Source organism: Megalops cyprinoides, chromosome 2, assembly GCF_013368585.1.
Source record: "Megalops cyprinoides isolate fMegCyp1 chromosome 2, fMegCyp1.pri, whole genome shotgun sequence".
Classification (NCBI taxonomy): Eukaryota; Metazoa; Chordata; class Actinopteri; order Elopiformes; family Megalopidae; genus Megalops; species Megalops cyprinoides.
This window is the reverse complement of record NC_050584.1, coordinates 20661030-20675216: the sequence shown is the minus strand read 5'-3', so window position 1 is coordinate 20675216 and position 14187 is coordinate 20661030. Positions and strand designations below refer to the sequence as shown.

Here is a 14187-nt window from a genome sequence, read left to right as displayed (position 1 = left end):
ATGAGGAGAAAAGCTGTATTTTATAAGTGATAAAGTGACAGCATGGTATAAAAAAGAAAAAAAAAATCACACTTAATTCCACGCTTGTCCCTTGTAGAATAGACAAGATTACGAGGGGTCTCGATGGTCTTTTCACAACATTGTATTTATTTATTTTTATCCATTTATTTATTTTTTTAGATCTGGTCTCCCTAGTGTGAGATTTTCTGGTCTGACAGGTATGCTCCCTGATCTGCTCTCACCCTAATCCGCCACAAAGGAAGTTAGGCTATCAGTGGGGAATTAGAGGGATTATTCCCTGTCTATCGCATCCTGGCAGAAACACTTCACTTCTTACTGACTTACCATAAGCCTTCAAATCACAAAACCACTCAGCACCTGGGAGGCTAGATGCGCTCCGCCAATTGTTTCAACTGTTTTCCCAATTGTCTCATCAGCTTCTCTTAGCCTCCATTACTCTGGGCGGGGGAAATATCTCTTCTCCAGTTATGCAGAAGATCTGCGGCCCAGCCCCTCTCAGGAAGGGATGATCGATGAACCGCATTAACAAAAGCACATAACGATGCCTGGAGGAATCACTTCATTATTTATGAAGTCCATTTATTACGGGCTAATCTCCTGTCTCTTCTTACTTACAAACAGACGAATGTACAGACAGCACAGGAATGTTTTTCTTTCGCCTTCAGACGGTCCGTCTGGGTGATGAACAAATGATCTCTTGGTCATGTCTTCCTCCCTGAAGCATTTATATCTCTCAGTCATGATTAAAATAAGCTTGGAACAAATCTATGGTTTTCATATGACCATTTAAAATTTCAGACACAGTATTCAGAGTATTTCAATTTAATTACAACTCACTTAGAAAGGTCTGTCACAGAGTACCTCACAGAGCTCACCGTATAAAAGGAATGCAAAACATTAACAGACAAAATGTGAAATGTAGAAAGAGCGAATTACAAAGGTACTTAAAATGAATACCTTATTATTGTATCAAATTTGCTCTTTAGAGGGAAAAAATGAAAACGCCTGTTGGCACAAATTAAGCAGCAAATGGGTAAAAAGTGTAAAATTCCCCTCTGGTGGAGGGAAACCAAAGCAAAATTCACAGAGCAGATCCCCTACCTTTTGGCAAGTTGGAGGACTGCAGTAAACCAAAAAAAAAAAGAAAATGAGATGTAAAGATGCAAACTATCATGTTATTAGTTGTACAACTGGAACTGTTACAGAGCATAACTCTCTCTCTCTCTCTCTCTCTATATATATATATATATATATATATATATATATATATATATATACATATTTTTTTTCTACAAAAAAGGGCTTGAAGTACAGTAGCATATAGGTCTTCCACTTAACATAGTCACAGAATGACAGGGAGCACGTCCTCCCTTTTTCATAGAAACGTCATTTGAAGCATGACATTACCAGATATTATGCTGTGCTTTTGGGCACAGTGGTACATTGTTTAAGCTAATCTAAAACTGTAGTGGCAGCTAACTCCTTACATTATTTATATCCCATCATGAATGACAGGTAATATCTGGCCTTTGCAGATCTGGAGTTAGCTACCTATTGTATGATAAGAGTTTTCTTTTTCCATGCCAAAAGCAACACAATAATATATTTCATTTCAAAATGAATTCTAATTTAAACTGATCTGCAGACCAAGGCCTGAGTATATTACTTGACCAGCGGTTGATGGCCAACTACATATCTATCAAAAGCATACTACTCTTTCTTTTTTCTCTGAAAAAGGAAGAAATCTGATACACATTTCCTTCACAGTCATTCCTTTAGCCTCTCCACTGAGTGAATAAAATGTTCTCATTTTATCATATTTCTCCCTACTAAAAATCTCTTTCTGACTGTACACTGTCTGAACATTTACATGACATAAATGGAGCAAAGCTACATCTAGTGACCATAATTACTGTCAGATGATTGCCTCTTCTTCCCATCATCTAACGCCAGTTTCTCGTATCTTCCGATGTCTACATACTATATAGCAGTCAATGAAACTTAACCAGCGAATAGTGAAATACATTATGCTTGCTGTGCTTGCAAGGCCTTCCTATAACCCAGCCTCCAGCTGCTTCTCAGCTTCACCTAACGCAGCGGTGGCAGCTATTCTGCCCCCTGCCCTGAGCCTTCTGCAGGTCACTGTGTGTTTCCTCCCAAGTGGGGGGTATGCTGGAAGGCACAGTCAAAGGCCACGGCTATATTTGCATGCTTTATCGAAACGTGCAATAATTTTGTGTCTTCCAAATTTCACGAGCTCTCCAGACTGATAGTGCCGGCTTATGCCGCTTGCTTTTCATACATGTTCAAAGGTAATTACTTTGCAATCCTTGCCTAGGTGGTGGAACGGCAAGCAGCACAATTCCTGCCAAATATAACCCCTGGATGTCTCCATGGAAACGTTCCTTGTTTTTTTTTTTTTTTTTTATTTGCAAGGGTCTCCGTGCTGCTCAGGACTCGGGAGAATATGGAACTGGACAACATACCCTGGCCAAAGAGACACTTGCTCAGAGACGTCTGTTCGAATTAAGGGCACAGCGTGCACACACGCACAGGACAATGGCAGGAGGCAGCTTTGCGGTACAAAAGATTTCACTTACTGATATATCTCATGTGAAAGCTGCTCAACAGCTGTCGACAGGGGGGATTACACAGGTTCGGAGGCTCTTCAGCACTGCTGCTGGCCAGGTGGAGAGCCTGTGGTAATGGAACAAAAAAGCATGACTGGAGACTGATAAAATACATGAGAGGGCTGGAAGATAAAAAAACATGTGAAATCAGAGTATCGCTATTCACCCTGCAGGTGGATTCCCTCCTTTCTGAGAGTAATGGAAAACACTGTACGTGCTCAACAGTGGCATCAGACAACAGGTGGAGCAATGTCCTTTGCTTAGCATTTGTGTGTCAGTCCGATTTTTAAAAAAAAAAAATTATATTTATAATTATATTACCTTTTCTATATTTTTTCATAAATTGTAAAAATGGCTATAAATTGTCATTTGGTTTTCTTTTATTTTTTTCCTTCATACAGCACTCTGTGTACTTTCAGATGTCCTTCATTTGATTTGTACTGCGCAAGCCAAAATAAATCATTGCAGCACAAAATTTTGGAAGATTTGATTTTACGTGCTGGGATGTGAGAGTCGCAAATGCATGCTGGGATGTCACTAAAACATGGCAGTAAAAGTGCATACTTGGCTATCCTCTCAATAAAGCAATGCACTGTTGTGGCTTCCTTCTCATCATTAATTGAAAATACTGACTTCTTAATAAACAAATAAGAGCATTGTATTAATAGCATGATTAAGATCAGGGACTCCCCAAAGACTTATGTAAAAGGGCCAGCGGATTACTCCCTGCCAATTTCAATGAGTTTAAAATGTCCAGTCTGAATTCACAAACAGTACAGAGCAGTAAAATATAGCAGTTATATGCCACAGCACTCCTGTATGAGTGCAGTGGTTGTCACAGTGAGACAAGCATAACATATCTAGTTGGAAATTCTAAAACAGGGTTGCATAAAGGGGGAAAAGCATTCAAAAATAAATAAATGTATTTAATATGGTAAAACTATATTCATGGGAAAATTTCCATTACTCTAGTTATCTATTTGCATCATGTTTACTAAAATGTCAACTTATCAATCAGTCATTTGAGCAATCAGGATATCCCTGCTAATGGATATGTGACAAAAGGATCAAGCCATTATCCAGTGATGTACTTCTGCAAAACAATATGATGCTAATGTTTCTGTAATAGGCATCATTAACTTGACTCAGTGATTGGATGTGCAAACACACTAAAATGCAGCTCTGTGAGTGCTTGAAAAATGCTTGTGGATTAAAAATAGAAAAATGCTTGTGGAGTGCCAAATCTCAGCCTATGGCTGACGGTCTCTTGTGCTACGAGGAGCTGGAATGTTTGACCTGTATTGTAGGTAACGATAATACTCACAGGGCTCACAGAGGCTGTAGTTAGATCAGTGTAATAAGTTGAGGTAGAACATTTTGTGTTGCAAATGAAATTGTGCATTCATGTAATGGTCCACATGCAACTGAAAATGAAAAACAGTATGGTGTCCCTTTGAATTGCAGTAACCCTTTAAATAAACAACCTTGTCACCCCTTGTAACAGTATCAATTTCAAAAACATTTTTACAAAAAACCTTGTACTGGTCTCAGCACTTGTCCATATTAATAATATCTAAGGTTCCCTAAAAAGAGGTCTCTGCTGAATGAGTACTTAAATAAACACACAGATGAGCAAACTGATTAAATGCTGGGCAATCTGCGTTGTGATACTACTGTATGCAACCCAGAAACAAGCAGAATTGCTCCCTAAATACCATTATAAGGCGACACTGGATAGGGGGACCAGAAAATGGCCCACTACAAGAGATGTAACAGTCCTAGTAGATCACGCTCTGACATCACGAGCTGGCCCTATTTCCCTGGCTTACACAAACCTCTCTGTTAATCATCTTTATTGACTTTTGCTTTCAGCAGTTTAAAGATGTCAACAGGAGTGTGCTCCATAGTCTAGTTCATAATGTGTGTGTGTGCGTGAATCAATAAATGCTATTGACGCTGAAATGGGAGCTGTCAAATATCCTATTACTGAGAACACATCAAAGGCATGGCCCATACGTCCATCCTAATTTTCATCAATGCTTACCGGGTCCCGGCCTCTGTTTGGACCTTTATGAAGAGATATGATCACAGGCATATCATTTTTCATAACACCTGGGTTATGAGCACTCAGTCATATCTCCCTATAGCTACTCAATTCAAAAGGCGGCAATCTCCCCGCCCGACGACAGCAGAAACAAAAACATTTAAGACTTTAATAAAAGGCAGAGAGAGAGACAGAGCGAGAGAAGAAGGGGAAGAGAGAGAGAGAAACATTTCAGGCCGACATATATTTCTAGCGTTTCTCGCCAGCTTCCTGAGAGGAGAGCTCTGGTGCCTAGGCATGAGCAGTGTAGTGTAAAAGCCATTTATATGAATTCTGCCTCTACTGTAGCCACTGTGTGAGGAACAAGGGCTCACTTTGACCTTTAAGAAATGGATTAGTAAAGGTCAGAGCAGCTTTGAGCACCCACTGAGATGATTCTCTGTGCATTTTCTCAGAGGTTGCTCTGAGGCCCCCAGAGACAGACCCGGGGGTGCTCTGTGCTGCCTGCGCTCTTTAAATATTCAGCCATTTTTCACGTTTTACGCTACAAACGTGGAAGGGGGGGGGGGGGGGTGGTAGTAAAAAAGGTGACACTGCAAAATTGAACAGCGTTCGAATTACGCTCATTCATCTGAGCAGATCAAATCATTAATTTCTTGAGTGCATTTGAAAAAATAATACTATAAAAATAGAATTTCAGATGAAGAATCTGTCCATTTGCACATGCAGTTAGGTGCAAGCTAATTAGAAACTCTGCTCGGGTAATGTATACCAGTTCAACTCCTGCAATTCACCCTGAAATATCAGAAAATAGAGGCATTCATACGGTTCCATGGAAGGTGACTACCACAGGTGCATCAATATAGAACTGATATAAAGAGCATCACATTATCCAAGCTTTTGTGCAGCTGTACTGCAACTTTTTCTGCAAATTTCACCACAAAAACCCTACTTGTTTTGATTGTTTGTGACAAATGGACTAAGACAGGCAGTGTTAATCCCAGTTAATGACAGATAAAGGCTGGAAATCCAATCTGCGGCTAAAGTGTGTTTAACTGAAGCCCTCCACAGATTACACATGTCATAAATACCCGGTGTTTGGAGTGACATTCTCCATAGGGGTTGACCTACATCTGACCTCATGTTTAACCCATTTTTACTGCAAGTAGAAGACCATGAAAAGGCCAATATGGAGGAAGAGGAGTCCCACTCCTCATGGGAGGCCTGCAATTGTTCTTTTGTCAGCATCTGTCGATAGCCTGAGACAAACAACTAAGGAACTGCCACCATCTGCGTGTTATCAGTGCACAAAATGGCACCAGCAGTTTCAGTTCAGTTACGTGCGTTTCACTTTGCAACATGGTATTGTAACAACGCCGGCAACAAACATAGATATTACCATTTGCATCAATTCTAAACTAAATACACCCATGAGGCCAAAATGATGGGATACGCTGCATACAGCAATTCAATTTATCAAATTTTTGAGTAATCTGAGAATCACTAAATCGTTTACGGCATCAAATTCAAGCATGTGGTCAAGTGGTGTTCTGACCGTCCTTATTTCTGGTGCATAAGGACAATCTATCCCCATTTTGAATCATACAGATGCACGGTACTTGGCTAAGTCAATAGAACAAGATCTCAACCAGCACGTTGGTCTCCTCTGCGCATTGTGCTGACAATGCAATTACACAGTGCTTTTGGCCTTGCCACAGCACGATGGGATTATAGGGTTCAGATTTTCCCCTTCCCTTGCCATTACTGCTCAGATGAGGACCGGCGTGGCCCGACGCACTCCCATTTAAGACTCTATCGTTTATTTCCTGTTGGAATCTGCTCACGGGGTGACTGATCTGATTAATGGTGTCGTGGTGTGCACATTCCCAGCTGGGCAAAAACATTTGTTGCTCGGGACTAATCCCTTTTCTAGAATGCCAGAAAATTTCAGTGTCAGCCGAATGAATCATCACTGTTTGTTCCTGCCACTCAAGACCATACCTAATGCGTTGGCACTCTGAGACACATCCACCCCCCCACCCCCACCCCTTTCTCTCCCCCTTCCTCAGTCTTTCTCATTCAGCCATCTATAGTGACAACGACCGCTCTCCCCGCCGGCTGCCTTCTTGTCTGCGGTGCCCCAGATACAGCTGGATTATTCTGCTGACATCACAGTGCAGAGATGTGTTTCTGCTGTCTTTGTGCAGGCGAACAATCTTTGATCTGTGTGGGTATAAGCCCCCGAGAAGCCTTGGCCAAGCTGGCTCCCGCCGCGAGCCTTGCCGTCCACAGCAGAATCACAAAGGAAACACACGTGTGCAAAGTGTTAATGCGTGAGACTGACAGGGATTGCCCAGAAACACTTTCACAGTAACCACGGTTGTGAGATGGTGTACAGTAGCACAATGCTCTTCCATGAGGGACCGCATCTGTCATATTCCAGGCAGCATGTGCCTTTGGCTCCTGGCAAAGTATCTTACAGTCACCAATACATGAAAAAACAATGCTACACATACATACTAAAAGAGCCAGGGTTGTTTGCTTTCTTAAGACATTTGCCCTATTTTACAATAGATATTCTGATTTTTTTCTTTTTCTGTTCATGCCCTAAAAATGTTTAATGTCAAAAACTGCTACTAAAAATGAGCCCTGGGTCAATGAAAGAATACAGTAATATACCAAAATCTTGTGATTTACCATATGCATTGGGAAAAAAAATCCAGCAATGGTTCTTACACTGAAAATTCAAGTTTAAATGGTATGAGGACTGCATTCTACTACTACTACCAGAAAAAAAACACTCAGTGTGAGAGATTTCCTTTTTTTATTACTTCAAAGAAAAACAACATATTGAAATTTTTCAACACCCAGTCGTCATATGCTGCAGTAAAAATAATCTCGCCAAACACACTTTATATTTCATAGGCGCTCCTGCAGACGCTGCCAACAAACACCAAATTTGGAGAGGGAGACTTGTTTTCATCACAAACGCAATTACTTTCAGGCTTCAAACATACATGAGTACCCGGCTTTTTGAAGCACATTCAGGCGGCTCAGTCAGCTACTTATAAATGGATTTGCTTGGGGCCCAGACCAGCATTGCATTATGCATTTAACAAGTGCGCATACGTAACAGTGGTTTTGTACACAGGAGTGAATTCAGTGAGATGAAACGGCCTACACGCACACGGTACACTCCATTACATTTAGCATGCACTTGCTTTCAGCAGCCAAACACACAAGTGCATTTAATGAAAAGTGAATCATACAAATCATTATGATTTTGAAGACGCACATCATCCCATTGTGAGAAATGGCAGCTAACAGCTAACGGTCATGAAATGTGTTTATTGTGCCAAGTGTTATTTGCATACACCTACGATGTAAAACCTATGATTTTTAAAATTAAATTTTTAATTTTTTAATTGATATTCTATGATTCATGATGGACTGCTGTGACGTTTTTATTCTGTAGCACTTTGAGATTTGCTTCAAAGGTAAAGTGTGTTACAAATAAAATGTATCATTATTATTATTATTACACTTAACAACAGCACTTTGACTGTGTCACTATAAGTATTTAAACACACATGGACGTACACAGCTTGGGAATGACATAATATGCTGGAAAACCAAGGCTGCTGGGAGGAAGTGCTTCATGTAGTGAAGGCCATCCTGTAGCAGTGTGACATACTGACATGGAGAACAGAAGCTGCAGCCTGGTGGATGTAGGTCCAGATCCCAAGTGGGGTAGTAGTGATGTAACCCTTGAGCAAGACACTTTACTTGTAGTTTAAGTTTATTTGCTTTAGCAGCTATCCATCTTTATAACAGCATAATACTCTGGGTGAAACATGCGTTAGTTAGTCATTTGTTAGTTAATGGATGGTAAAACAATAATATAAAAACTGAAAAAGAACATTTCATTTTTTTGCTGGCCATATCAATAAACCAATCTGAGGAGTGTGTGTGTGTGTGTGTGTGTGTGTGTGTGTGTGTGTGTGTGTGTGTGCGTGAATGTGAGAGAGAAGGAGACAGACTGAGAGAAAGAGAGAAAAGGTGCCAAGTACTTTCAAATTTTGTTTGAAAGTGCTTGAAAGACATAAAAGACAAGTTCATGGTCAACAGCAAAACCCACAAAATTACTGACAATAAAGATGTGAGGTAAATCAAGCTGCTTGACTAGAATTTAAGATATACAGTATGTTATTAATGTTTCCCAAATTGTGTGAATAAATCATAACAAGCAGCATTAATCAGGTGCTAGCCTAGGCCTACACTGGGCTTTGTATGTGTTGTAATATTTCACCTCGAATACATGGAGCTTTTCAAACAAAGCTCCTTGATGCATTTGCTTAAGTGCAAAATCAGTCCCACTCGTTGCTGAAGTGTCAAAACTGGGCCGAATGCAAATTGCATTGTGTTAAATTGAATTTAACCAGACTGAATCAAATTTGCATTCTGAGCTGGGGTATTTATCTTAATGTGACGGAGTTCTTCTCCTCCACACCCCAACGGGAGGCAGAGCTGTGCCAGTCTCAGTGGCCTCCTGGTCACCCGGGAGCGGGGGCCAGGACAATCCTGTCACAATGCCACGGGCTTGTGGCATGACAGGAGCTCGGCAGACAGCTTCGCACATTTGCATCAGAAGAGTAAAAAAATTCTGCCTCCCCCAGCATTCGGACAGTACAGCCCTGCGAGAGGGAGGAGGGGCGGTCCAGGAAGGGAGAGGGGTGGGTGTAGACACATCTGTCATATTTTTCACTGTCCCTCCTCGGGCTCAGCAGCAATTGGGGTCGCTGCTCGGTTACCCTGCGGTCTCTAAACAAGCCGTCCCACAATGCTCCCCTACGCTTCGGAAGTTAACCTGCTCTGAACCAAGCTTGGCTAAGGTCTTGTCCTTAATGGTGAACCTGTCCTTTCAGTCTTCAAACACTCATAGTTCAGCCAGCTTTTAATACACATTCAGCAAGTTCAGTCAGCTATTTACTAATGCATAGACCCAGTGTGACAGTATGCACTTAACCAGAGTGTGTGCATAACAGGAGTAAGTGAATTCAATGGATTGAAAGCATAAAACATCACTGTGTGAATCTGCAGTGCCATAGAGCTATAACTGTAAAATGCAATCAAATTTCAGCATCCAAAAAGAGTAATGGACTTAATGACAAATGAATTATATACAAATTACAATTTTTTCAGCCACGACATGGCCCCCTAAGCCGAACTGATAATGCTGTCCTACCCTGGGGATTCTGCCCCCATTCTGAGCCTGGCTATCGTCTGCTGTCCGTGGTCCTGAACTCATCCCTTCCCAATGCGGCTCCAGCTGTCTTTTTGAAATGTGTACATATATTCCATCAGACACTCTTTCAAAGGCATGATGGCAATGAGTAATAACAGGGTTAGCAGACAGATCACATGTGAAAACACAAATGCATTTGTAAATATCTGCTTTACAACTGCGACACACGATTGCAGTAGTACGTCACACCAGAGCAGATTAATGTCCCAGCCATTCATCATCGAGTCCACTACTCTCACATAATTACTATCAGTTTGCCTATTAAAGCTAAAGTAGCAGTTCCTTTTGCCTATGATGGGAACTCTTGTGATTTTTTAAAATTATTATGTCCTGCTGTTCAGATAAAATATATTCAGAGTAGAAGAGAAATTAGGATTCAGCCCGATTTGACAGAATATAAATAACAGCAAATGGATGCAACACAGTATCCCACCATTTAGAGGTTTTTTTTTTCAGTTTTGACCTGATGGTTGATGCCCTTCTACCAGCTGTCATTCAGTTTTGTGTTAAATGATGGCACTCACAAATCCCCACGCTAATGACCTTTCACTCCGGCTAATGAAATTACTAATAAATCCGGTCCCGCAACACCGCGGCAGGCATCCCAGGGGCTGAAGACAACAGTGCCAACCGCCCTTTGATTTAGGCAACGGATCTCTCGGTGACAAGCGGTTGATTCATGTGTAGTCTGTCATGACGTCACTCTTGATTTGATGGGATGACTCAAGATGGGAGAATGCCAATGAAGTCTGAGTCAATGTCAGTGCCACTCCACTCATCTATGCTGCATAAAAACAAGATGGCAGTCACTACATTTTACTTTGAATGTTTTGCCCCGGAACTGTTCATTCTGACATTCCATTACCCAAACTCCCTTAGACCAACAATCTAAAAAGCATCCAGGACTATCTGGTAGGACCAGTCAGTGCATAGTCTGTGCAAAGTGTTTTGTATAGTGTCTCTGGTAACACATGTCTTTGGCAGATTGTGCTGTATGTTGTCACTATTATTGCTGTCCTGCCTGCATCAAAACATGCCATTTGTCTCCCTCTGTTACTGTATATAAGTGTGACATAAATTTGTGTTGCAACTTGCTTTCACTGATTTATTAGGAACCCCTTTATTCTGATTTGCAAGAATCATATAGAGTAGCCAGGCCATGGCTATCTTTTCTCTTTTTCATCTGCTGTGTGGAGATACACTCCCTAAGAGCCTCATCCAATGTCGAGGACTGGTGAAGATACATCAACCATTCCTTTCATAAGACACAGCTATCATCAGAGCTAAAAGCTAAATCACAGCTATAAGAGTGAGTGCCACAGAGCAATTACCAGTTCAAGTGGCTCAGACAGAAAGCACATCTGGCTTGATGGTTGGGTGTTTTAGGAACGATGGGAATGGAGCATTAGATTTTAAACAGCTATATCCAGGGGAAGCTTTAAAAATGTAAATGACATTTTTGGCTCTTCTCCCTTGTGAGGTCACCTTGGCAGCAGATTTGGGTTTGGGTTTAAAAACATCATAAGCTCCTGCTCCACACACTTTGTGCATTTGCTGGCAATTTGCTGATTTCTTTCAGCGTCCGCAAATGGCACACACATCTCTATTATTTACAATTTACCTTCTTAAGACTATATCCATGTCACAAATGACAAATGCACTAAATCAATGGAGTTTAAGGTTTATTACTCATGTGATTTACTTAATCCCTGAGATGTAATTTGTCAAATGATCATCAGAAAACCAGATAAGCCCGGGCTTAAAGTGAACAGCGCATTCGGGTATGTTACATGTAAATGTGGCTTTTAACTTTAATTTAATTTTTGAAGATAATAAGTGAAGCATGCAGCCTGGGAAGAATGGATTAACTTACTCTTTGGGAGATGTGCATATGAAACTTTGACAAAAGAGTGATCAGTTCCATATAGTGTTTGTGGCAGTAATACAGATTGTTTACCTTGCTCAATAACACAACAGCAGTGACACGCATAAGATTCAAACATATACCCTTTATGTTAGAAGACCAGCTCATTAACCACACAACTACACAGCCATTGACGTTAGCTACTTGTACTAAATGAGCAAGTGAAAACTGTGTCTTAAAACTAAACTGAAAACTGATATGGCAGCAACCTTTCATAATTCCACTGAATCGTTTTTACACTTCTTTAAGATGGATCTGTGCTCAGTTCACTTCAGAAGCAACATTATGAAACAGCTTCATAAATAATGCATATTCTGAACTACATGAATCACGGAATCATATATTACTTCAACTGAGACTCAAACTTCTGTCTGCTCCAGCTTCCACAGAAAAGTCTAAATTACTCTTTAAATATGCATTGAGTTTTGAGTTCAATTTACCTACTTTTGAAAACAGTAGCAAGATGCAAAGGAAGGAATATGTGATACAATGTGTCTCTCATGGAAGATTAGTTTTATTTTGCCTTAACTATCATTCTCTCAGTCAGGCTCCCCTCCCCCAACACTGCCATCTGTTCACATGGAACTTCCTCCAACTCTCCCTTTGGCTTGCTGTGCACAGTCCACCCATTGTGTTACCACCTTATTACGTTGCATAGCAAGGTCCATTGAGGTGGCTGAGAATTAGCCACTTCATTTACAAATGCACTGAGCTGTCAGCCCGACAGGTTCTGTGAGTCACGGTGACTCCCTCTGTGTCTAAAACAGGTCACGCTTGTAGTGCTCTCTCTCTCTCTCCCTCTCTCTGTCACAGTCTATCCTCTCTTCACCGCTCACCCTCTTTCTCTCTCTCTCTCTCTCTCTCTCTCACTACCCCCCCCCCCCCCTCCTACTACTCTCTCGCTCCCACTCTCCCTACCTCCTTCTCTCTCTCTCCCCATCCCACCCATCAGGCTTCTTGTTTACAAGGCCTCCTCAAAACTGCGGGTCCACATTAAACTTTTAAACAACTATATTTTTTATTTCACGAGAGTGTACTTCTCATCGTGTATTCCAGACTGTAAATTACCTCTCCTCTACTCAGTGTATTCTCTCAAAATAGTGCTCCTACACACGACTGAGCAAGCAAATTACACATTATTACATCACATGCAATAACTGACATTTTTCAGGCAGCCTACAACTGTACAACATACCCCAGTGGAAGCAAGACCCCTTTTTTAATATGACTTTGAATTACTTTCTTGATAAAAAAAATGAAAATGTAAACGCAAATGCAAAATGAAAAATATGTGTCTGCAGTCTTGTCAATAATGGTGTATTTATCCACAGATTCTTTTTTTATGTCTAGGAGGAAGGAAAAAATACATTATATAATTATTATATATATTATTTTATATTATAAAATATTATATTCTGTGACAAGTTACATGTCTTGTTTTGGTCAATGTAAGAAGTCCATCGAGCATTCCAGTTGCTGCACAATATTCCAAACAGTACTCCGGCGAAGAGGAGCATGGACAGTGGTTAAGGGATGGCCAAGCAATGTTAACTACGTGCTTTGGACATACTGTATGGCGAGACCTGACTCCTATGCCATTGTGGAGAAGCAGAGGTTTGCATTTAGCAGCTTATTGGCTGCTGTGCCTCAGCATTATCGATGCATCCCTGAGCCCCCCTGCTTGCCGGAGCTGTCTCTCCGTTTGCTCTGGGGGAACCTGTTGTGTGCACAAGAACCAAGTGACTTCCCCAGTAGCAAGACAGACAAAATACAAATATCAAAATAAAATAATGATCTGCTCAGCATCGGCACAAAGGAGCTGAATATACATCGCCACTTTTAAATTATTTGTCTATAATGAACTGTGCATAACCATTCCAATCTCCTCAAACACGATCTAAACAAACAATTCTCACAAACAACAAATTCCAGCAGACTGTAAATGCCTGTCATCCTTGGGCATCAAACCAGAACAGCCGCTAGCAAATATTGACACATCTTGTTGTGTGCACGTGTCACGTGTGCAGCCATCACGTTTGTTTCCCATCATGCACAGCTGTCAGTCAGAGTTAGTGTACCTCGACCTCAGCTCAGAAAAAAATCCAACTCCAGCCACAGATAAATAAAAGTTACCATTTATGACATTTGAAATACGATTAATTACATAATCACATAATAATAAAAAGATATGAAATGTTGCTTCTGTTACCATAGGAAGATTTGTAAGGAAATACTAAGGAATTTGTAAGGAAATACTAAGAGC

At 40.9% G+C, this 14187-nt stretch overlaps 1 protein-coding gene across 3 annotated transcripts in view; it reads right to left on the bottom strand.

Annotated features, from left to right (window-relative positions):
• dlgap1b (discs, large (Drosophila) homolog-associated protein 1b) overlaps positions 1 to 14187 on the bottom strand; it is a 138800-nt gene that overhangs the window by 103367 nt on the left and 21246 nt on the right. For all 3 annotated transcript variants that reach the window (XM_036521490.1, XM_036521491.1, XM_036521492.1), the window contains exon 2: positions 2622 to 2718. The gene's annotated coding sequence lies outside the window, so the exon portion shown is untranslated. The remainder of the gene's footprint in view (positions 1 to 2621; positions 2719 to 14187) is intronic.